Source organism: Podarcis erhardii (assembly GCF_964252035.2).
Source record: "Podarcis erhardii genome assembly, chromosome: 6".
Classification (NCBI taxonomy): Eukaryota; Metazoa; Chordata; class Lepidosauria; order Squamata; family Lacertidae; genus Podarcis; species Podarcis erhardii.
In genome coordinates, this window is record NC_138510.1 from 78,947,497 (window position 1) to 78,972,334 (window position 24,838).

Sequence of the window (24,838 nt, forward strand, 5' to 3'; positions counted from 1 at the left end):
AACTTTGTGCAGTTTGATAAAAAAGAAGAAGAAAATATAAACTAACAGAGCTAACTTGCCTCCTTTCTGTTTATCCCCCCCCAATGGAAAGCAGATTAATTTTGCTTTCCATCATTTTCCCCCAAGAAACTTGTAACATTGACATTATACATTAATTATTGTGTTTTCTCTGAAATAGCTGTGGTGGGTGTTCTAGGCAGACACTGCTCCCAGCTTTGCCATGAGTCTTCTACTGCTTGTAGGCATGAGCCAGCCAAAAATTTCAATGGCTTTATTCATCTGCAAATCTATGCACACTTGCTTTTGTTGTTGGTTTTTCTTCTCTTGGCCTCTTCTCACTATCTTGGGAGAAACTCTGGATATTCATTGGATGTTGAAGCAGCCCAGTGTCCACTTCTCTGCTTGTCCTTGTCCTGCTCCCCAGATATGGTCTCATTCTTATCTTCCTCCATTTTGAAACAGCAGATCTTATGGTTGAGGACCATAAAGACTGAAAGCCATGCACTTGCATAGAGATCCAACCAATGCCAAACTGGGGGTTCTGTTGCAGCCACCATTTCTCTCTCCCAGCCTTGCATATGTTGAAGGGCATGAACAGTTTGCAAGAATGGGCTTTGAGTGCCAGGAACCAGAATAGTTAAGAAATAAGGGTTTTCGAAGTTTTTGGGGGGAAGGTGTGTAGCTCTTTACTATATATATATATATATATATATATATATATATGTTTTACATAACAAATTTAAATTCAAACACACCAATCACCTCTTTATTTAGGATTCTCCAAATCCTTGACCTCCCTCTGCCCTTCCATGGTTACCATTATCAATCTCCCCCCCCCAACTGCTTATCTTATTTTCTCTAATTTGTAAAAAAAGAAAGAAAAAGTAATCTATTTTCCCATGGTTTTTCATACATTACAAGCATGACTCAAATCCTGCCAGTTTTTAGCTGTTTACAGTGTTCTCTTAAATACATTATAAATTTTCCCCATTCCTGCTTAAAATTCTTCTCGTCCTGGCCTCTGATTTTCCCAGCCGATTTCACCATTTCGGCATAGTCCATCATCTTCATTAGCCATTCGTCTCCTGTTGGAACCTTGTCTTCTTTCCATCTTTGGGCCAGTAGTACCCTCGCTGCTGTCATCGCATACATGAATAGGCATAAGGTGTGCAGCTCTAACCCCATGCCATTTTAGCCACTTGAATGACTGCAGTGACCATTCTCATAATGCCACTGTCTGTGGTGACTGTATTGTTAGGGCATCATCCACCCAACTTTTACCCTTCTGCTTCCTATGAACACCCACATAATCTGTTCTGGGTCCATTCCCCCCCCCCCACTCCAGCCCTCTGGAGAGGGGAATACACAGGGACTGGAGGGCTGGCTCCATTGCACAAGCTGATGGAATGAGTTATTTCATTCTACATTTGATACTTCTCTTTTAACAGACCCCTGAACCGCTCCACATAATTCTCTGTTCTCTGTTCTCTAGCACACATATCCCAGTCCAAAGTGGTCACAGATTCAGCAAGTCTCTGAGAATGATTTCTTCATCCCTCTGCAAAGCTCACAACACAGCTGACTGGGGGCTTCAGAAGAGTAAAGGTGAGAAAGTATTGGCTGGTTTTATTACCCCAATTTTGATTGGTCGGTTAATATCACCAGGGTGAAAACACGTGGCATGTTTACTGAAGAAATCCCACGAGTTCATTGGCAGCCATAACTGACACGGACAAATCCACAGCAAAACATGATCAGCCTTCGTGATGTTCCCATTGAAACACCTTTTGAAAAAGGTACAACACATATAACAATACGCGACTTACCCTCTGCTCTGTGAAGTCAGGGAAAGAGAAAGGATGGCCAATGGCGATGACTGCCACAACAGGCTCAAATCAAAATGTCCTTTCATCTGTTTTGAATCTGACACTTTTGACATTATTTAATGTTGGCTTTTCCCGATATCAAAAGTTCCTGATCCACCTTCTTAATGTCATTTGCTGCTTTGTGTGCACTTTGATCACATCTCCTCCTCCTCTCCTCCCTCCGTTTAAAGCAAACTATTCCAATCTGTTTGTTCTGTCACCATGCAAAACCCTTTTATCCATGGCCTTCATAATTGATTGTTGTTTTTTTTCACTGAAACTCCTGCAGCAGTAGGCTTGTCAGCAATGGACAGAAAGGAAAGCAGACTTTAAAATTCTGCAGAGCATTGAAAGATAAAGTCAGAACTGTGAGTCTGGTGTGGAGCTTCAGACTGCAGTTTTGAGAGCGCACAGGAAGTGAGAACAGACCTGAGAGGCCTCTTAAAAAATGGAAGACCCTTTTGAGTATGCTTTCATTCCAGGTAAAGCAATCAAAGAGGGCCTTTCAGATGATGTTGGATTACGGTTCCCGTCAGCTCCACCTTTCTCTTTTTCTCTCTTTCCCTTTCCAGTAGCCTGCCATGGGAGGCACAGGCTGCTCTTGCCTCAAGTCTGAACTGATCACGTGTAGAAGGCTTTTGAAATTAAGCTGCAGGCTACAGAAAATTAGGCTGATGGTTGCTGAAGGCCCTAGAGCCACAGGCTGTCCAGCTCTGCTTCATCTAGCGGTCTAGCTGTTAAACTGAAAGCAGGGTACCACTTCCAACCTGCACATCCCGTGCAAATGTTTGCCTGCCACCTGCACAGCACAGTCAGCTTCTCAAAAAGAAAAAGAAAAATCTAAATAAGCTGATATACTCAACCCTGTGGTCTTTAGGGGTGTCTTGTGATGGATTAGATACAGATGTGTAATAAGTAATTAATTTAGAAAGGTGGAGGCCACAAGTGGAAGGAGGTATCATTTTCTGATCTGACATGCCTAGAGCCACACAGTTGGATTTGGGTTTCACTGGACCAAAGCCAAGACTCAGTTCCAATTGACTATTTCAGAGAAAGAGATGCTATGGCTGAATGTTTGTGAATTTGAATGTGTGTGCATTTCTTTCCAAGGTTTTTCTTTCAGCTCTGTGATTAATACACCCATATGTAAGTATTTCTTACATGTAAAGGTTGTGATCTTCTGGAAGGAAGCACCGTAGCTTAATCTAACCTTGGGTTATGACATGCCGTTAAATCATAGCTATCATTCATAGAATCACAGAACTGGAGAGTTGAAGGGACTATGAGGGTCATCTGGTCCAACCCCCTGCCATGCAAGAATCTTTTTGCCCAACATGGGGCTTGAACTCATGGCTTTGAGATTAAGAGTCTCACGCTCTCCCAACTGAGCATTGCTTAACTAGAATGAGGGATTGCTTATAGGAGAAAAACACAGACTTGTAGCAGTTTTTATTGCCATAAGATTGCCAGGATTGAAATGACTAGTAAATGGGGAAGTCTGGACACGAGTCATATTTGAATCCCAAAAAAATTAAAAATAATAAAAATGAATCAGTTATGTACAAAAGAAATTGACAAATTTAATTAGATTTAGAGAAGTATGAAAGATACATTATCTAATCTATATGAAATGGTCTCTGTTCACTTTTGGGATTTATATTAGCATCCATATGGTAAGAACTGGAATGCGCAGTCCAGGGCAAAGAGCAAAAAGAGCTGCATGCTTATAACCTCAGTAAGATGCTTGCATAGTTTCCAAGTGTCCCGACTTTCCAGGAACAGTCCTGGAATTATGAAAGCTATCCCAGCTTCTGATTTGATCCCGAAATGTCCCTATTTCCCCTGCCAGTGCCGCCACTACTAACCTCGGGGAGGAGGAGGTGCTTGTTCCGAGCGGCAGCTGCGACTGCGAGGAAGCATCCCATTGCCTCTCCATGGCCTCCTCCCTTGGGCAGTTCATAGCAGCTGCTGGAGAGTGGGCAAGGAAGAGGAGAGGTTTCCTGCCCCCAAGACCCAGCCCTATGTTATACACTGGCTCTGAGGGGCAGAGCCGCCCTGGGCAGAAAGAAAGGGGTAGCAGAGCAGAGTGCAAGGGGTCTTGGTTATGAGGGGTGGGAATTACTTTGTGCATCTGTGTCTAATCTTGCCCTTTTCTACAATTTATTTCTTGGTGTGTGTTTTTCTTTTTGTATTTCTTCCAAAGAATAAAATAGAATAAATTTGGGATTAAGAGGTTTTCTCAGGCCGTGTCTCATCGGTGAAGTGGTCATGGCACTTACCCTTCTTTCGATAGGAGATGCTCTGTGGAGGGGGGAACAAAAAATGGGGAGTCAAGGAGGGTTAGTTGGGGGGGGTGAGAAATGTCCCTATTTTCACCTGAGGATATTTGGGGGTTATGTTCAGCAGTGTAGCATGGGTTGCTGGTGCCTGGGACAGGCAAGCTGCTGACATGACTGGAGCACCCCACCACCACAAGAGCCAAGTGGGGCCATGCTGCCCTGGCTACATGGGGGGGGGGTGAGAAATGTCCCTATTTTCACCTGAGGAATTTTGGAGGGTATGTTCAGCAGTGTAGCATAGGTTGCTAGTGCCCGGGGCAGGCAAGCTGCTGACACCACTGCAGCACCCCACCACCACAAGAGCCAAGTGAGGCCATGCTGCACCACCTGCCTGCCTGCCTGTGCAGGGGGGAGCCTGGCCAGCTGACACAACCCTTGGTGGGCAAATCCCCCCCATGCCCACAAAGAAGAGCACCATTCCATACTGTGCTGGGGTTGCTCCTTGCCCACTTACCTCTGTATACGCTTGTTCACTGTGGGCCTGGGCTGTTCTGCCACCTTTGCCAGGGTGGGGCAGGCATCCCCATGGAAGCTGGCTCCTGCATGGGGGTGCCTGGTTGCACAACCTCAGAATTTTGTGCCCGAGGCCATGGCCCCCTGGCCCCCCACGCAAATAGCATTAGTCCACTTCGTGGAGGCGGAAAGAATTGGGAGGAACGATTAGTGCTGCTTCCCCATTCTCCCCTCTGAAAGCTGGTTGAAGCTACAATTAATTTTCTAACTGGGTTTCTATGTGTATAGCCCCAACAGCCAGACAGGGCTGAGGATGACCCACACATGAGGTTTTTCATTTATGGTATGTAAGGAACAGGCTCAGCAAAGCTGAATCAGGGTCAATGGATTTAAATTTAGATACTACTTTGTTACATTGGTGAACTTTATAGCTTTGTGTCAACTGACCAATAATTATACTAGTTAGAGGTTTCTTAAAAGGTGTTTAAAAAGTGTACTCTCAGACTACGCAAATGCACTTCCCTGAGGATAGCGATAACTACTTAATGCGACCAAATCTTTTTTCCTCCTTTTATTGATGATGCTTTGTTTAATGTACTTACTCACAGAAAACCACATGCAGGGGAGAAAATATATGGTTCCCTCCCCCCATAATATCTGTTAATATAGAGAGAAAATTATATATATTACTACCGTGGGTCTTTTGTGCACTTTTAAACAAAATACTGAGCACTTTAATCTTTCCAAAATCAACTGAGCTTAATATTCATCAATCATCCCTGCTAAAGAATAGCATTTGTTTCACACAAGAAGAGTCATTAAAACTTGCAATTAATTGCCCGTGACCCAAATTCCTACTGTGTCCCAGCTGGCATGAAAAACACTACGGTTTGCAAACAATCTTTTCCCTTTCTTTAACCTTTGGCACGCAAAACGTATTACCCAAGTGTTATTAATTAAACCAGGTCAGCAACGCCAGAGCACTGCCCGCTGTTCATCGCAGTGGGGAAGAGTGATCCATAGCATTCTTAATCCGCAGCACCGAAGTGCGCGAGCTTAGAAAATTTACACCCGAGCCTCTCAAAGCATAGTTAATTTGTTCACATTTTCCTAAGATCAATTAACAGCAGGGAGGCATTTTAATGAAATAAAGTTGTGATTCCCACAGGGACTATTTGGAAAGAACATTACAAAGCAGCGTGTGCGTTACGCTTTTACATTAAGACATGATTAATAACACCACTGTTAAGCTCCACATCAGCTTACATATAGCAGGGAGTTAATAGATGCCGCTAATTAAGTAATCATATTCTTTAGCATATACCCCCGCCAAAATGTCTTCCTCCCATCACTTAAGTTCGTCCTTCAGGACCAGTAGAAATGGGCATCACTAAAAGAAGCCATTAGGTTTTCTTCTGTGTTGTGGTTTCCCAATAAAAGCTAAGATCCCCTCGGAACATTACAGAAGCGTTAATTGATGGAGGCAATTCTTCGCTGAAACATCCAAAGGCAACACAAAGCATCTATAAAGGAATGAAGCCAGGACACTCCAGCATGGGGAACCAATGAGCCCCACAACCACACACCTCTGTATTTGGGGCTTGAGACTCTCACTAGGTGAAGCTCCCTCGCCAGACTACACCCCTTATTCATCCTGGTCTCCACCCTTCTTAGCTGCTTTCATCTTTGGGATAATGCTTTCCTGAATGGAATATACAGAGCTATGTGTGTGTGCGCACGCAGGAACCTCTGAATTTCACGTGAGCGGAAGGTAGACCACTATATTTATTTATTTATTTTATCGGTTTTCACATACAGTATTACATTACAATACAGATGTACCAAAGCCAACACCATTTCTTCCCCATCCCTCCATACGTTTACATTTATATTTTCTCAATCCATCATATTATTCTTTTCTCCTTCCTCCCACTTCCCTCCGCCCCCACCCGATTTCCTCGACATTATACAATTTACAATAATCTTTGCATTCCACAATCTTCTCAAATCATCTATATGTTCTTATTAGCTTTCCTTACTGATTTTCTTCCATCCAGTACTTCACATTTTAATCTAGGCATATTAGCGTATCATTTTTTGAGCAATATTTTGCCATATATTCATCAAAACATTTCCACTCCTTTTTAAATTTTTGATTTGACTGATTTCTTATTATAGCAGTTAATTTTGCCAAAATTAAATATTCATTTAGTTACATATCCATTTCTGAAAGTAGACCACTATAAAAAGGTAAGAGCAACACCTATTGGTTCCATCTACTTTGTCAGTGGTTGGCAGGGCCAGAGGCAAAAAAAGTAGATGGAATAAAAGGTAAAAGCAACACCAACTGGTTCCATCTACTTTTTTTACATCTGGCCCTGCCAACCACTGACATGTGCCCCCTCTCCCTAGGATACTGGCCACAAGGGAATTTGTGGTTTTTTTTTTTTTTTAATAATTTTTATTAATTTTACAACATAAACAAAAAAACAAAGGGAATTTGGACCTCTGGCTGAAATTCATTCTCAACCCTGAAATAAATTATATTTAGGGCAGAGTTAACCTAGAACATATTGGCCCAGTATGAAACTTGAAAAACATAATAATGCAATATAATATTGCCTAATGAGAACCCGTGGGTCAGGAAGATTAGAGATTGAAGTGTATAATAACAATAACAATAACAATAACAATAACAACAACAACAACAACAACAACAACAACAACAATATCCTGCCCATCTGGCTGGGTTCCCCCTGGCATCCCCCACGCTACACCCCTGATCAGAGTTCCCTGGAAAGAGGGATTGATTGCTAAACTACTTTAATAATTTTAGCTCTGTGCGGGGGGGATAGAGGTTTCTCAACAACAGGCATGGGCAAATTTGGCCCTCCAGATGTTTTGGGACGACAACTCCCTTTATCCCTGACCACTGGTCCTGTTAGCTAGGGATGATGGGAGTTGTAGTCCCAAAACATCTGGAGGGCTGAGTTTGCCTATGTCTGCTTAACAACTTTCAGCACCCTTAACAAGCTATAGTTCCCATGATTCTTTGGGGGAAGCCATAACTGTTTGATGCTGCTTTAAGTGTATAGTGCAATTCGGGCCTCACCTTCAGCCAAGACCTGATGGAGGCTTGGAGAACAGCAGGAAGCACAGTCCTGCAACCTTAGGAGAAACCTTAATCTTGTGTCTCTGGTGCAGGCTTTGATCAACCAAAATGCACTGAGCACTTTTCTCCCACTTAGACTATAGTTACAGACAGAGATATCTTTCAGCACCTTTCTGAGATTTTGCCTGTTCTTCTGTTCCCTCTGGTCTTTTGGTGCTACCTCCTTTATATCCCTTTCTTGATTCAGTGTATCTGAAGAAGTGTGCATGCACACGAAAGCTCATACCAAGAACTGACTTAGTTGGTCTTTAAGGTGCTACTGGAAGGAATTTGTTTTGTTTTGACTATGGCAGACCAACACGGCTACCTATCTGTAATTGATTCAGAATAATCGAGCTTCATGTGTTATTAAATTAATTGTTCAATTCTGAAAGAGTTTTCAATGCGCTGTGTGCTAACTTAAAGTCTAATATATACAGCCCCAACTAGATTGTATGTATTATGCATTTCATGCATTATGCATCTAATCATCTAATGACCTCTTAAGTAAGATGGCCTATGCTCAGTCAGATATGCACCTTAGTTTAAATTTAGTGCCACGTTAAGGTACCAGAATGGGCAAGGGGTGCAGAACTTAATGTCAAAGAGAGCAAACGGGTCATCTGTGCCACCACATCTACAGGCTACCGAGCCTACCAACTGGGCTCCTAACACCTGTGGATTTTCCTGTGGTGATTCATACAGTCATGTGTATCTTTAGACCATAAATACCATGGTTGACCATGGTTGACCATAAATACCATGGTTAACTATGGTTAACCATAAATACCATGGTTAGCCATGGTTTAACTGTTAACTTGTGGACGCCCCTCCCCTGCTCCTGCTGCTGCATTATGTCCTAACTCTGGCCCCTGGCTTATATCTGTCACCAACAAACTACAAGCTGTAACCAAGCTTAGAGCACTGGCTCATTGCTCATGGTTTGTTTGGGGGTGGGGAAATGAACCACGAGTCTTGGTTTGGACTTAATGCTGTGTCAGACCATGGTTTGGTCCCTAGCAGTGCAGTGACAGAAGAAACAGGGGAGGCGTGAAGCACCTGCTCTTTCAGCACCACACACTGGCACACTGTGCGTTCATCTTTAAACCATAGTTTAGTGTAACTAGGGTTTAAACTGGCACATGAACAAGGCAAGTGAGTGACTAAATCTTGGTTGCAGTCCAAAAGGTAGGGTTTAGCTAGGGAAAGTTAGAATGGAGGTGCCTGAGAAAGGTGTGCCATTCGTTGGGTCAGATAGAGAGAGAGAGAAGGAATATTCTGTGCTAATCAGAGATCATCTTTCTTGACTTCGCTCCATGTTTGTTTGTTTTAGTAGGGAAGGGTGGCTGTCCTGTGGCGACCTTTCCTCTCACCATCCATTATCCTCTCATCACCATTATCTCACCATCCCTTCCACCTGCCTCTCGTTCACTTCAGAGGGCCAGTGTGGTGCAGTGGTTAAGAGCGGTAGACTCATAATCTGGTGAACCGGGTTCGCTTCCCCGCTCCTCCACATGCAGCTGCTGGGTGACCTTGGGCTAGTCACACTTCTCTGAAGTCTCTCAGCCCCACTCACCTCACAGAGTGTTTGTTGTGGGGGAGGGAGGGAAAGGAGAATGTTAGCCGCTTTGAGACTCCTTTGGGTAGTGATAAAGCAGGATATCAAATCCAAACTCTTCTTCTTCTTCAAGTCTAGCTGAGCATGCCCCAGGAATGTTTCAGGGATTCAGCCTTTACAAATTCCTGAATGAAACGTCCACACCTCTCTAACTAATGTGTCACTCGGAACCCAACATCTTTTCAACCTTATTCAGATATTGTGAAATTGCTCTTTGTGGTTCAAACCTGTCAAACTAAATGTTTAAAAGGATCTTGAGAGAAGCTGGGACATTTAAAATATCAGAAATCAGGAATTCCTTATTTTAATAAGGAATGGGGAAAATTTATAAATTATCTTAAAGACCATTGTAAACAGTTAAATTCGTTAGTAGGATTGGAATATCACTTGTAGTTTAAAGGTGAATTTTGGATACAATGAAGAGATTAAAGATTTGGATTATTATAAAAGATTCAGGAGGAAATGATTATCAATAGGACCCACAAACGGGAGGAAGGAAGTCCAAGAGATTCCTTGGAATGTTGTTTTTATGTTGTATGTTGAGCATGTGACTGTAAAATTTTAATCCAAATAAATCAATTTATTTTTAACAATAAAATAAAATAATATATATATATTTAAATATGAAGAAAGGACTCTGTTTGCAGTTGTTCATCTCTGGGATGAGATTTTTAAATGGCACTATTACAGACATGCAAGGCTGGCTCTAGACATTTTGCCATCTAAGGCAGAAGAGCAAATGACACCCCTCCCCCATCAGAATGCATGGAACTAAAGACTGAGCATATTATTTTGGCACCTGAGGCAGAAAATCTTACAAATGCCTCATCCCTTTTTAATCAATAAATTAAATAACTAGCAACATCCTGTTCTACAGCAACACATAAAATCAGCTGCCAGAGGCAGCCAATATGTTTGACCTAATAGTGGGCACATAAACTTTTGTCTCCTTCTTAGATAACCATGCATAAGACTGTGGGTATCAGTGAGCTTACGTGTTTTCCCACCCCATCATGTCACACAGGTATTTCAAAATAGTTTCAAAACAAACTAGGGTCAGTACTACATGTGCCACTGTGTTTTCACCAACCGTACTTGGGATCAGATGAAAGGCTGCTACCATGGTTTGAAATGGGTTTGCCTATTGTGCCTTGATTGGGGGTTAAATGGCCCACGTGTTATAGTAACCATTGTCGATGTTTAGTCGTTTAGTCGTGTCCGACTTCATGACCCCATGGACCAGGGCACGCCAGGCACTCCTGTCTTCCACTGCCTCCCGCAGTTTGGTCAGACTCATGCTGGTAGCTTCGAGAACACTGTCCAACCATCTGGTCCTCTGTTGTCCCCTTCTCCTTTTGCCCTCCATCTTTCCCAACATCAGGGTCTTTCCCAGGGAGTCTTCTCTTCTCATGAGGTGGCCAAATTATTGGAGCCTCAGCTTCAGGATCTGACCTTCCAGTGAGCACCCAGAGCTGATTTCTTTAAGAATGGAGAGGTTTGATCTTCTTGCAGTCCATGGGACTCTCAAGAGTCTCTTCCAGCACCATAATTCAAAAGCATCAATTCTTCGGCGATCAGCCTTCTTTATGGTCCAGCTCTCACTTCCATACATCACTACTGGGAAAAACATAGCTTTAACTATACGGACCTTTGTTGGCAAGGTGTTCTCTGCTTTTTAAGATGCTGTCTAGTATCTTAAAAGGTGATGTCTCTGCTTTTAAAGATGCTGTCTATAGGAACCATAGTTAACTCCAAAACTGAAAAAGAGCGAGAAATGCCCACACAATTTATTCCTTGCACGATTTCTGTGCCACATCTTCAGTGGCCATTTTGTGTTCCCAGGGAGGCTCTGTTCCCATGGGATACTCCCTATCCCTTAACCATGGATGGTTAAGCAACTGAGCAATGTTATGTCTGCACCAGGACATTAAAGACAGGGGAGAACATCTCATTGACTGTAGAGAATAAAAGCAGCAGTCAAATGTAATGGTGGCTACAATAAAATACCCTGTGGGCAAGGTGATAGGAAGAAAAAAGTATGACAATTTGGTTCACGTAAAGCGTGGGTGGTGCTGTGGTCTAAACCACTGAGCCTAGGGCTTGCTGATCAGAAGGTCAGTGATTCGAATCCCCACAATAGAGTGAGCTCCCATTGCTCAGTCCCAGCTACTGCCAACCTAGCAGTTCGAAAGCACGGCAGAGTGCAAGTAGATAAATAGGTACCGCTCCGGCGGGAAGGTAAACGGCGTTTCTGTGCGCTGCTCTGGTTTCGCCAGAAGCGGCTTAGTCATGCTGGCCACATGACCCAGAAAAACTGTCTGCAGACAAGCGCCTGCTCCCTCGGCCAGTAAAGTGAGATGAGCGCCACAACCCCAGAGTCGTTCGCAACTGGACTTAACTGTCAGGGCTGCTTTACCTTTTTAAAGTCAAATAACAAAGAGCAGAATGTTTTGAAATTGGAAGCCAAATCCTTCTTTTTGTCGGGATGATGGAATGAAGTTCTGGGAAGATTCATGGCCTAAGAAGTGCTTTTTCTTTAAACCTTAACTGTACTGTCTTTTCATCCATTGAATGATGGCTGGGTCATGCTTTGAAACACATTCTCCCTTTTGCAGTATGGTCAATTGACAGAAGCTTGGCTTCATTCAAGAAATCCTGATATCAAGATTTAGTTTCAGAGATGCAGTATTTTTTTCTCTGATACCTCGAATATGTTCTTGTATGGTTAGACCTGTTTTACTTATTTTTGATACTGCATTTTTAAATTGTTGTAAACCACCCTGGAGTGGTGTTGTGAAGGGTGGCAGGGAATCTAACTTATAAGAATGAAAATAATAGTATAAAGAAAACATCACTTGTTAATAAATATGCAATCCACCAACGAAGATGGCAATATTGTTATTTTTACCATTATCATCATCTTCCTCATCATCAGTGGATGGCTTCATTCTATTGTACATTTATTAAGAGATGTTGTCATTCACCTATGGTTTATATGACTTTTTGTTATGTTAGTGAATTATATATAAACTTTTATTGTGAGTCAAATAGAGCAGGGTTTACCATGGGAAAATAGCATCACCCTCCAGAACCCAGCTGTCACATTGCACACACACACACACACACACACACACACACACGCACAGGTGTTCTGCCTGTCACATTCCACCCTCAGCCAATCAGCATACAACACATAAGACACACAGCAACATTCCATCCTTCTCTCACTCCCCACTTTGCACTCATGTCAGTGACACATTTCCAAATAGGGTAGTCAGTTATCATGGTACCTAAACAAACAATCTAACTTAATCCTATGAATGGAAGTTTACAAATGCTACTGGGAGTGGTACAGGGAATGCCTGAGGGATCTCTTATCCAGAATAATAATAATAATAATAATAATAATAATAATAATAATAATAATAATAAATTTTTATTTATATCCCGTCCTCCCCAGCCGAAGCCAGGCTCAGGGCGGCTAACAACAATAAAATAGTACAACATTCTAAAATCATTTCATTATAAAATTAATTCATCTCAAATTGATGGCAACCATTAGTCTAAAGTTCTGTGAAGATTGCCAAAGGAGGGAGTCAGGCTGTGCCCTGACCAAAGGCCTGGTGGAACAGCTCTGTCTTGCAGGCCCTGCGGAAAGAAGTCAAGTCCCGAAGGATTCTCAAGATCCCTTTAAAAGGAGCACAAACACAAAGGGTTGTATCCAACACTGCAAAAGCAGAATTCTATTTGTGTAATGGGACTTCTTTTCCCCTCACACCCCAAAAATCTTCTCTAGAGGGTCCCCCAGGGCTTAGTTTTGAGGGTGCAGTAGGGGGCTAGAGGGGAAAGGAAGGGGAAAGGAAGTTGTACACATAGAAGTCTGCTGAGTGAGTGGAGCTGCAGCGTTGGATATAGCCAAGAGTTTTCCATTTTTTTATCCTCATTGGGCTGTTCTTTTTTTTATTTTTAAGGTGTGTGTTGTTTTTTAATGTAGTGTCGTATGCACCCCAACCTCCAAGCCATAAGAGACTCCAGGGGTACCAGCGCTTACCCAGGGTTCACTTTTCTTGGAATGAAGGTCATTGGAGACTGTGGTGTATTTTGGATATAGGGCTTTATGCACACATATGTTCAACCACAGCACAGGATGGAAGGGCTCACAGCATTAACACTCCAACAGCTTTTACTTCCCATTAGGTTTCTAATGGGGTGGTCCTTTAATTGCTTTGGATTCAAACCTCGGTATCCCCTTCCAGCTTCATCCCATACTAAAAACCAAGACTAGCTCTACCTACCTACAAGATGATGTGGTCACCAGCCAGTTGTTCTCACCAGCCACCAACCAGTTGGTTGTCAGGATCCTGTCAGAGGCTTCCATCTGGTTGCCCAGGAAATTAAAAAGACCAAAGTTTCTTACAGTCCTTTTTTATTTCAATATTTACAGAGGGAGGCTATAGAACTTAGCCTCTTGGGTAAAGGTGTTGTCCCAAGTGAATCCCACCCCCCGTCTCTCCCACTTCCTCATTCATCTCCTCTACGGGTGCTGCTACATGGCCTCTGTCTTCAAGCTCTTTGCTCTCCTACTTTTAATGCTCACCGGGTTCTGGGAGATGGAGGGTCCAGAAAGCTTTCTAATGACAACGTATCAGTCAGGCGTTGCTCTGGCTCTTCCATGATTTCCCAGCTTTCCCCCTCATCTGCCTCTGAGCTGTGACCTCCCTCAAACCCCTGTTGTCAATCTATACTGCCTTCCTCTCCCTCCTCCCTGGAAGGGTCAGGATGGGGAGGCAGTCTCCACCATTCCTCCTCCTCCGCCCACCCCCTGACATTGGCCAGCCTTTTAGACATGTAAATAGGGTGCTTAACAGGCCCAGCTGGGTCCATTAATTTAACAAAGAAAGTGATCTGACCATTTCAGCAGCTCCTTTTACTGCACACTACAAATTTACAGATACTAAATCACCGGCTTGGCTGGAGGCTATGTTGTTGTTTAGTTGTTTAGTCGTGTCCGACTCTTCATGACCCCATGGACCAGAGCACGCCAGGCACTCCTGTCTTCCACTGCCTCCCGCAGTTTGGTCAAACTCGTGCTGGTAGCTTCGAGAACACTGTCCAACCATCTCGTCCTCTGTCGTCCCCTTCTCCTTGTGCCCTCCATCTTTCCCAACATCAGGGTCTTTTCCAGGGAGTCTTCTCTTCTCATGAGGTGGCCAAAGTATTGGAGCCTCAGCTTCAGGATCTGTCCTTCCAGTGAGCAGTCAGGGCTGATTTCCTTAAGAATGGATAGGTTTGATCTTCTTGCAGTCCGTGGGACTCTCAAGAGTCTCCTCCAGCACCATAATTCAAAAGCATCAATTCTTCAGCGATCAGCCATCTTTATGGTCCAGCTCTCACTTCCATACATCACTACTGGGAAAACTACTGGCTGGAAGCTATAGGCATCAGACAAATCAACCCCTCAATCCTATGACAGTACTTTTACAAACCTTGGTGATCCCCCAGGCATGCTGATTCCTTCCTCTTGCTTTTTGCTGGCACCATTTTCATCCACCCGCCCCACCTGAGTTCACTGCTAAAGGGAGTGATGAATACATGCTTATTTTTCAGTAGCTTCACATGCTTAGGATCATAGCCTCATAAATCAGAGCGGGTGGGTTATACCCTAATCTAATATTCATGTTCAGGTCATTCATGCCCATAATATCCACTTTATTCTTTTTTGGCTTTTGATTAACTTCAAAAAAATTAATAAATGATAAAGTAAGTCAAGAACAATTCTGAGGAGACAAGGTTAAATCATAAACATTCAGATTTACATAACTGTTGAAATATTTAAAACATCATTTCTAATGAACTCATGTCAGTGCAATTAAGCACAAAGTCTCTGCAAAGAATAAATATGGGTTTTTATTATTATCAGCTCTGCTAAGCCTTTAGCACATCTGTGGCTCCATTTTGAATTCCTTCCTTATAAAACTGTGGGAACCAACATGCCTTCTGATTAGCCCATTTCCATTATATACATATTCAACACATAATTAGAACATTTCAAAACTATTATATAGAACACACAATAAAAGGCGAGCAAAATTAGAAATGGAACGTGCATATTATGAGTTTTCAAATGCCTTCTGTGTGGAACTATCTACCAATATTATTACAAGACATTTTTCCTAGAAGTAATTTCGTTGTACAATGTATTGACATGGGCAGTGATCCTCAGCTCCTGTGGTGAAATGTGGATCTTCAGACCTCCCAGGTTGTCCCTCAGGTCCCTCACTAAACCTCACTCCCTTCCCAGGCTGTACTAGGCCTCTCCAGGCCACATTTGTCCATGCTCTCCTTGAGTGCTGTTGCTTGATGAAAAGTGACTTGAAAGATGGAGAGAAGTTTGCATGTATGGGGTGTGTGAGATAAACAAATGGTAAGATGAGGTGCCAGGACTCATAATGTGCTAAAACTGCATGGGTGCCAGCTCAAAATAGCCATCAGAAAAAAAGAGAGGTGATGGTACTGTACCATCTCTCTCTCACACAAAGATTTGTCTGTGATTGGAATGTGCAAAATTAAGAATCATAGCAAATGCATACCCTCCAACATTTCTTCAATGAAAATAGAGACATCCTATTCCATCATCACCGTTTTATTATTTATACCCTGCCCATCTGACTCTGGGTAGATTCCAACCTATATAAAAACATTAAAAAATGTTAAACATAAAAAACCTTTCCTATACAGGGCAGCCTTCAGATGTCTTCTAAAGACTGTATAGTCAGTTATCTTTTTGGATCAGGGGTAGCATAACTCCATACCCTCCAACATTTATCCGATGAAAATAGGGACGGCCTAAGGAAAAGTGGAACATTCCGGGATCAAATCAGAAACAGGGGTGGCTTCTGTAAATCCAGGGATGTCCTTGGAAAACAGGGACACTTGGAGGGTCTGCAGTTATTCCACCCACTTTTGCCTGTGGCCTGATCCAGCACTGCCCTGTGGCCCTGGTTGGTTCCCCACGAGGGAAAACACAGCTTTCAAACTGGATAAAAGTCCCCTGCTCCTCCTTCAGAACCTATAAAATGGAACCTCATTTTTATACCTTTAAAATAATGTTTATAATTTAAAATAATTCATTTCATTCCACCGTACATGCTTATAAGGGCTGCTGCTAAAATTGGACAAAATATATAACCTACATACAGCAGTAAGATGAATTGCCTGATTCAGGAAGGGACCTCTGCACCTGAATAGATGTGAAATGCTGGGAAATTGTCAAAAAGAAGGAGCATAGCACCACTAAATTGCCGTAGATCAGTTCGTGAGTATCAATATTTTTATGAGTGTATTTTAATAACTTGAAGGCACTGAGGTATCGGTGTTGCCAAAAGCGTTTGTGAAAAACTGTGAGCAGTTTCAGGACCGTGCTTATTTTATTATTTATTCCTTAAACTTCTTTTTAACCTGCCTTTCAGGATACAAATAGCTCCATGGTGCCTTACAAGAAACACTAAACCACATTTTCTAAACTCTTCCCAAATAAATAAAGCCACCAGGATCCTTTACACAAGGCAGTTGGTGGAATAATAACCCTCTGGTGGGGAAAGGATAGGCCCAGTAGTGCAGACTCTGAGGTGGTCTCTTCTTGTCTCCCATTTTCTCCTGGAATCCATCCCACAGGACAGTTGATGGCAGCTCCCCCTGTGGGTGGGAGGACAGGAAATTCTTGCAGGAACAGGCCCTGAGGAGGCTTTCCTCAATGCTTTTTGACATTCTTCCAGAGCTTCAGTACCTGATCTGGAAAATGGCATACATTTATTAAAATACACTAATTAAAAATGGGATGTGCTGAAACAAAATATTATTTATTGGCATTGATACTTATGAAGTGATTTAGTGGTGCCATGTTCTTTCAGTGGGAACAGTGTTAATGGAATCCTTTGTTAAAAGAGTTTACTTGGATCACAAGCCATGATTTACATTGTTTAAAATTGTTCAGGACAGCAGATTTAAATCTAAGAAAGCATTAAGTGAGCCCCTGCTCCTTTTGCCAACTTGTTTAAATTACATGCATGGCAACAGTTTTCCATCTCTTGTGTTATTATGTTGAAATTCTCTTCCAAAACAATTCTGCATTTTCTCTAGAAACCTCAGCTGTGCTCAGTTCACTATGAAGTGAGATTCTCCTTGGTTTTCTGATCATGTAAGGAAGGGCTGTCTGTCAGCAACAAATGCAAATTTTGGAGTGAAGTTAAACAAGTAAGCAACCTATTGATCCCATTGGCAGCCCTTGGCCTGACCTTCAATACTAAAAACAAACAAACACTGAAAGCACCTTCTAATGGACAATATGCACTGAAATCTCAAAAGACAATTATAGATGTTTTGTGAGCATGCTATCTACCACATGGCGAGGCTCATTTACCCCAGGAAAGTGCATGAACCTTAATTGGCTGAATTCTGCTAATTGCCATAGTTAATAACGCTAATAATGTGGGCTTTTCTTTTGATGCTGTGACTTCTTCAAGAATGAAGCACTTACCTGCAACAACAAAAATAAAAAATTAAACTGTGTAAGTGGTATTTATAAGCCTGTAGTAGAACGAACATTTGCATTAGTAAAAAGCAGATGATTGGGCAAAGCTCAGAGTAAGGATGAGGGAGAGATTTGCTTACTTCACTTTAATGCAGACATACTTAGTTCTTTACTGAGTATGTGAACTGAAAATTCAGGTATTATTTGAAATTTGCACTTTGCATGAATTTTGCAATGTAGTTCTCCGACAAAAAAAAAGTGTAGGAAAAGCATATGTTAGGAGACAGTGTGCACAAAATATGCATAGTGAAAATAATGTACACAAATCCATTATATTAGGGGAAATTGTTTGTGAAAATGCATGTTTGGAGAAATGCAAACAAACATGTATGTGAATTTTTACGCAGACTATGAAAAGTCATTAAACAATTCCACTACGTGATCTAAAAATGGAACAAACAGAAGACTAGAAAAGTGAGAAATGGAGGGAAGCAAAAAATGGACAGATTTATCGATCCTTAGCCCAGATCTCAGCATTGCAATGCCCTTCTTAAAACTGATTGTAGGGCTTGCCACACGTGATCAAGACACACCATATAACATGGGGAGGAGGGGATTGACTGAAATGGGCAGTATTATGTGTCTGGAGAACCTTTCCTACAAAGATTGTCCAGAAACATTTGAGGATTTCTAATTCAGATGTATAGGGTGTTTCATTTTTTAAAAAGGCAAGGAAGAGGATGAAAGTAGAGCCGTATAAAGTAACTCCAAAAGTGGATAAATAAATGCTTTCCTCCCTCTCAAAATACTAGAATCTGGACTTATCCAATGAATCTGGATGTTGGAAGATTCAGGAAAGGCAAAAGAAAGTGCTTCTTCAATTTTATAGCTGAAATATAAAATTCATTCCCACAAGATGTAAGGATGACCACCAAACTGAATGGCTTTTGGAGGGAATTAGACAAATTAGGAGGAAAAGGCCAGCAATGGCTTACAGTCATGATGGCTGTACAGTGGTACCTCGGGTTACATATGCTTTGGGCTACATACACTTCAGGTTACAGACTCCGCTAACCCAGAAATAGTATCTCGGGTTAAGAACTTTGTTTCAGGATGAGAACAGAAATCGTGCTCCGGCGGCGCGGCAGCAGCAGGAGGCCCCATTAGCTAAAGTGGTGCTTCAAGTTAAGAACAGTTTCAGGTTAAGAACGGACCTCCGGAACGAATTAAGTACTTAACCCGTGGTACCACTATATTACCTCCAACATCCACATGCCTCTGAATACCAATTCCTGGGGATTTCAAGCGCGAAGGGTGCTGTTGAATTCATTTCTGCTGTTGAGCTGCTGATAGGCAGCTGCTTGGCTATTGCAAGGTTCGAATGCTAAATCTGATGGGTCTTGGGTATGCTCTGGCAGGGCTGATCTTATGTCCTTGAATGTACTGGATAAAATCAATAAACAAAAAGTTCCAATTTCTTAGAACGTTTACTGTTGACAAGGCAACAGTGCTTGCTGGAAACATTTTTTCATCATGAGAATTAGCACAGGTTCATTGGGGATTCAAGACCTCAAAGATAACATGGCTTAGCCAATAGTGAAATCTGCAATTGGGGGATGGGGGAGAGAGCATTTGTTTCATTAAAACCCTCTTCCAAGTAAGGCTGAAACAAGGTGTTTTGGTGAAACACCAGTGTTTCCCAAACTTGGGTCTCCAGCTGTTTGTTTTGACTACAACTCCCATCATCCCTACTTAAGCAAGACCAGTGGTCAGGGATGATGGGAATTGTAGTCCAAAAACAGCTGGAGACCCAAGTCTGGGAAACACTGGTTTGCACCAAAAGCAGCAGCTTCATATCTTCTCCTCTTCCCTCCCAGCCCCTCCAATATCAAGTAATCTGACTCAGTTCCCCTCCATTGGCTACCATGTGCAACAGTATCCAATATTTCCCTATATTACTGTATTTTTCGCTCCATAGGGCGCACCGGACCATAGGGTGCACCTAGTTTTTAGGGGAGGGGAATAAAGAAAAAAAATTAAAGAAGCCAAGACAGCGAGCGAGATCCATCCCACTGGCTGTCTTGGTTTCTTCTTTAGCCGCGCGCAACCTCTCCAGCCGGGAGAGGCTGCGTGTGGCTTTGGCAGAAGCCAAGACAGCAAGCGGGATGGATCCCACTCGCTGTCTTGGCTTCGTTTTTAGCCACGGGGCTGGGGCAGGGGAAGCCCGAGCTTCCCCCGCCCCTAGCCCCCAGAACGGGTCCGGGAGCGGCGGCGAGGTTCCACGCAACCTCGCCTTTGCTCCCGGAGCTTGCTGCTATCTGCAAGCCTTCTGAGCCCAGCGGGAACTCCTGCTGGGCTCCGAAGGCTTGCGGATAGCTGCCTGAAGCCCGGGGTGTGCAGTGGGAGTTGGCGCTGCGCTCCCCGGGCTTCAGGCTGCTATTCGCAAGCCTTCGGAGCCCGGCGGGACCTCCTGAATCCTGCATTCGCTCCATAGGACGCGCACACATTTCCCCTTCATTTTCGGAGGGGGAAAAGTGTGTCCTATAGAGCGAAAAATACAGTAGATATTACTGGGGGAGGAGGGAGATACTTTCAGCAGCGGCCTCACAATCTCCTTAGTGTCTGTTCCATCCAATGCATGCATGGCACAGCAGCCTAATCCAACTACAAAGCAAATATATTTTAAATTATTTCCCTTGGGGGATTTCTCTCTTTTTCTTTTTTGCATTGCTCATATTTGCCCTTTAGACACTTGGAAGTCCTGCAAGCCAGCTTGTTGTGCTTTGTGTGCTCCTAATGATTAAGGCAGAGTAAAAAAAGGCTGCAGATGGAACGTAGTCCGACCTGACATTTCAACTCTGGATCTGACGAGGGAATTCATCTATCCTAAGTAAACCTTTTCCCCTACTGTGGGAGCTCCTCCATTTGAGCCTGCATGAACTTGACTAAAGCTTTGTTAGAAGTCCCCTCGGACAGTGCTGACACTCTCTCAGGTTGCTGACAGCAAAACCCTGCAGATTGCTCCAGGGCTTTTCTGCATCGCTTCATCTGCTGCTATGATCAGGTTTTTTAAAGTTCGCCTTGAAGTTTTTGCCTGTGAGGCTCTGAAAGGCAAATACTTCTAAAAGCATATTCGGCAGTTTTGATGGAAAACCCAGAAAATTGCACTGATAGCCTTAATGAGGAGGGGGTGAAGCACTCGAATCAACTACAAAGCAGATTTTGAAAGAGTTATATGGTGCTTCATTACATTAAAAGGTAACGCAGTGCATTCTCGAATGATTGGTTTACTGCTTGATAGGATGTCTTGCTCCTTCTGCAGCCAATGGCCTTGGTTCAAAGCTACATAGCTAAGCCTTGCCTGGAGCACCTACTTAGCACACCATCTGTTTGACAGGCAGGGGGCAGCAGGTAAGGAATAAATGCAGCGCCGTCTCTCAGACAGCTGATTGGTGCTACTCAGAGGCTCTGACTGGGTGTATATTTGCACCACACTGCTGAGAATCTCAGTGACAGCAGCCATTTTGTATACACAAGGCCTACTTATGATTGTGGATAATAATTGTATATTGCCCCCTAGCTCCATCAGGGTGAATAGATAATAACTTTCTTCTTCTTCTTCTTCTTCTTCTTCTTCTTCTTCTTAACTTACATATTATTTTTACAGTTATATATTCTGGTAAATAGATTATAGCAGGTATAGTCAACATGGTGTCCCCAAGACGTTGTTGGACTCCAACTCCTATCAGCCCCAGTCAGCATGGCCAATGGCCAGGGGCAGTGGGAGTTGTAGTCCAACAACCCTGAGACAGCAATACCTCTCAATGGCTACCTCTTCTTTATAGAGTTACTCACTAGAGCTTGATTCCTCCCAGATCCTGAGTTGTATTTGCTTTGTAGCTGTGTGAATGCATCGCTGTAGCCTGAAATATACAATCAAATATTCCTTCTGCTAATGTGAAGGTAAGGGAGGTATTTACTTACAGTATCTATAATAAGAAAATCCAACTTCCACTCCAATGCTTTTCCTAAACCCATGTCACGGCCATCTTTAAATCTCACTTTTCCCTTTTAAAACCCTAACTTTCCAATATCCCGGTAACTGTGGGGTATAGAAGTGGTACAAAGTCAGTCAGATACATATATTATATCTAACAATGGCTTACATTTATTTGTGACAAGATAATTAAGTGTGTAAGCTTATCTGGCTACTTTAAAATAGCAATATATCCTTAAATGAGTGTGCACTTTATCAACTTGTGACTGTCACTGTTTATTATTTAACAAAATTTATATACTGCTTGATGGTAGTAAACTGTTTAGGTGGTTTAAAAGATATATTGAAATTGGCAATAAAAACAGCAAAAAAACATAATTAATATTAACAGTAAACAAGACTAAAACACATCAACATCGGCATATACTATTATACTAAAGGAGCTTTAATGAAGCAGTTAATTAAAACCCTTTAACCAAATTGCCCTTTTTATTCTCTCTGTCTCAGTTAAGTTTCATCAACACTATAACTGAAAACTATGCTGGAAGCCCCTTGTTCCAACCCTTTACTGGTCCACTGCAGGGCAAGTTTGCCTTCCTGTCCTGGCCTGGAAATCTTCCTTCTGGTGTTCTGCTGTCATCTTCTTCTGGCTGACTCCATAGATACCAAGAACCAACAACTCTAATTCATTCCAATCAACTAGCCAACTCCAACACTCCTCTGATGACCAGCACCCAATCAGCATCACTTCTTCTGGCCCCACTAATCCAGCTGTAGCCAATCATATTGTCTAACCAAGCATTCTAAACCTGCACCCACCAATCAAAATATGCACATTGTCTGTCTCTCTTTGGCATACTGAGAATTCTAACTCACCCCTGCCAGTTGTGGCCCCACATTAACAGTTAAACTAACTCTCAACAAACCAAACAGAAAATGTTCCTCATCAAACACATTGCAATGTACATTATAATTCATATGTCACAACACATTGCACAATACCCGTTACAACGCAATTCAGGTAAACAGGATTCTTTTCACAGTTACAAGCTTAGAAATATCAGATCAGCAACTTGGAAAAAAATATTGCAGAATATTTTTCCTCATAGGAAAACACAAGAACCAGTCATTAGTCCATCCAATGCCTTGTTGCCCACCTGGGTTTCAGATGGGGTTATTTCACATGCAGAGGTCTTCTGTAACGAAAGCAAGGGATGGATAAACTGTTGCCCTTCAGATGTTACTGGACTACAACTCCCATCTTCTCTGACCACAGGCCATGCTGGCTGGGGATGATAGCAGTTGGAGTCTATAAAGATCTGGAAGGCCATAGTTTCCTTAGCCTTAGACTCTAAGCAGCATTAGTGGGAAATATATGGTACTTTGTAGTTTTCCTGTTGGACTTAGCAAAGGCTATACATGTGCTTCCTGTTCAAACTGAAGTTCCTAAAACATTCACCACGAAATCCCCCTTTTTAAAAATTAGTGGACAAATATTTTCTGAATATTCTCTGGAAGCAATGGAAATTCACCTAATGCTCATATTAATTGCACTCTCTTGTATGTTTTTCTCTTCTCTCCCCCCAGTATTGCTTTTGCAAAGTAAAAGCTACAGTAGATTCTTCCACTGCAGCTACCCAGGGGATATGTTCCTTCCTATTCAAAATAACAGGCCTCTTCCTGTAATCCATGCAGGATTCACATTCACAAGCAGCCATCATTAGAGCCAGAAAATTCGGTTGAAAAGGCTCTGCAGCTGTGCCCAACCCCATGTGCCACTGCTAGTCTTGAATATGAAGACCAGGAACCAGATCGTTCCTGAGCTCTCAGAATGCTGCCAACACAACAGGCCAATTTAGCTCAACAGTGGAGAAGTGCATGTTTAGTAGCTCCGGATCTGCCTCTTGATGTCAGGATTCAAAGAATCCGATCCCTCCCATGGTGACAGCCAAGAAGTAGATAATCAAGAAGAGTTCTTACCAAGTAGTTTATTCAGTATTCACAGAGGTGAAGGAATGTAGTCTCTATTAAATAATGTCGTTGCTCTGAGTAAAGTCCCATCCCCTCTGTCTCTTCTATTCTAGGTCATCCCTGCGTTGCCTGATCTGAGCTTTCTGCTTCTGAGCTCTCTGTTCTACTACTTTCAATGCCTGCCTTCTCCTGGGGGGAGGGTCAGGAATGCTTTTCAAAGACACTGAGTCTGTCAGCTGTCTCTCTCCTGGTGATTCTTCTTCCTGGTGTTCCTCTCCCAATATTTCCCAGCTTCTCCCCTCTGCAGCTTCTGAACTATGACCTTCTGCAAACCACTGTTCGAAATCTATACTGTCCTCCTGTTCTCAGGAAGGTTCAGGAGAAGGGGGGTGGTTCCACCATTCCTCCTCAGTCCAGCCCCTGACACTTGAACAAGCTACATCTGCATGTCCTAGAGCATTGCTGATGCCACTCTCCAACCCACAATCATCAGATGATGCTGGGAAAGAGAGGAGCCAATTTCTCCCCCCTTAGCCCTTATTTGGAACCTTCTTCAGAACTCTTGTTCTTCAGCTGCTAGAGCATTTTGATCCAGAACACCCCGTGGACCTCAGTGCTGCACCTGTCCAGTGTTCAAACAATGCCAAAGCGGCCCTCCTCTTTTCACAGATGGAGAATTGTAAAAATCAAAACAAATTTGCACATCATAGCATCATGGTGCTAACACAGAGAAATATGATGGTAGCTATCCGCTGTGAACCACAGGAGTACTTCCAGATGGAGGTTTATTGTGGAATCGGTGCTGCTCTTGCAGGCAAGCCTTTCATACCAGCCACATGATGTCGTGATCATCAAAATGCCTACTCACACTTAATTTAAATAATAATTTTAAAATCCTGATTTCCTCTTACTAC

General features: G+C 42.7%; 1 long non-coding RNA gene across 1 annotated transcript in view; it reads left to right on the plus strand.

The window, feature by feature from the left end:
• Nucleotides 1-24,838, plus strand: part of LOC309344019 — a 121,016-nt gene that overhangs the window by 3,966 nt on the left and 92,212 nt on the right. The window contains exon 2 of the long non-coding RNA XR_014157539.1: nt 1,493-1,605. This is a non-coding gene — a long non-coding RNA (uncharacterized lncRNA). The remainder of the gene's footprint in view (nt 1-1,492; nt 1,606-24,838) is intronic.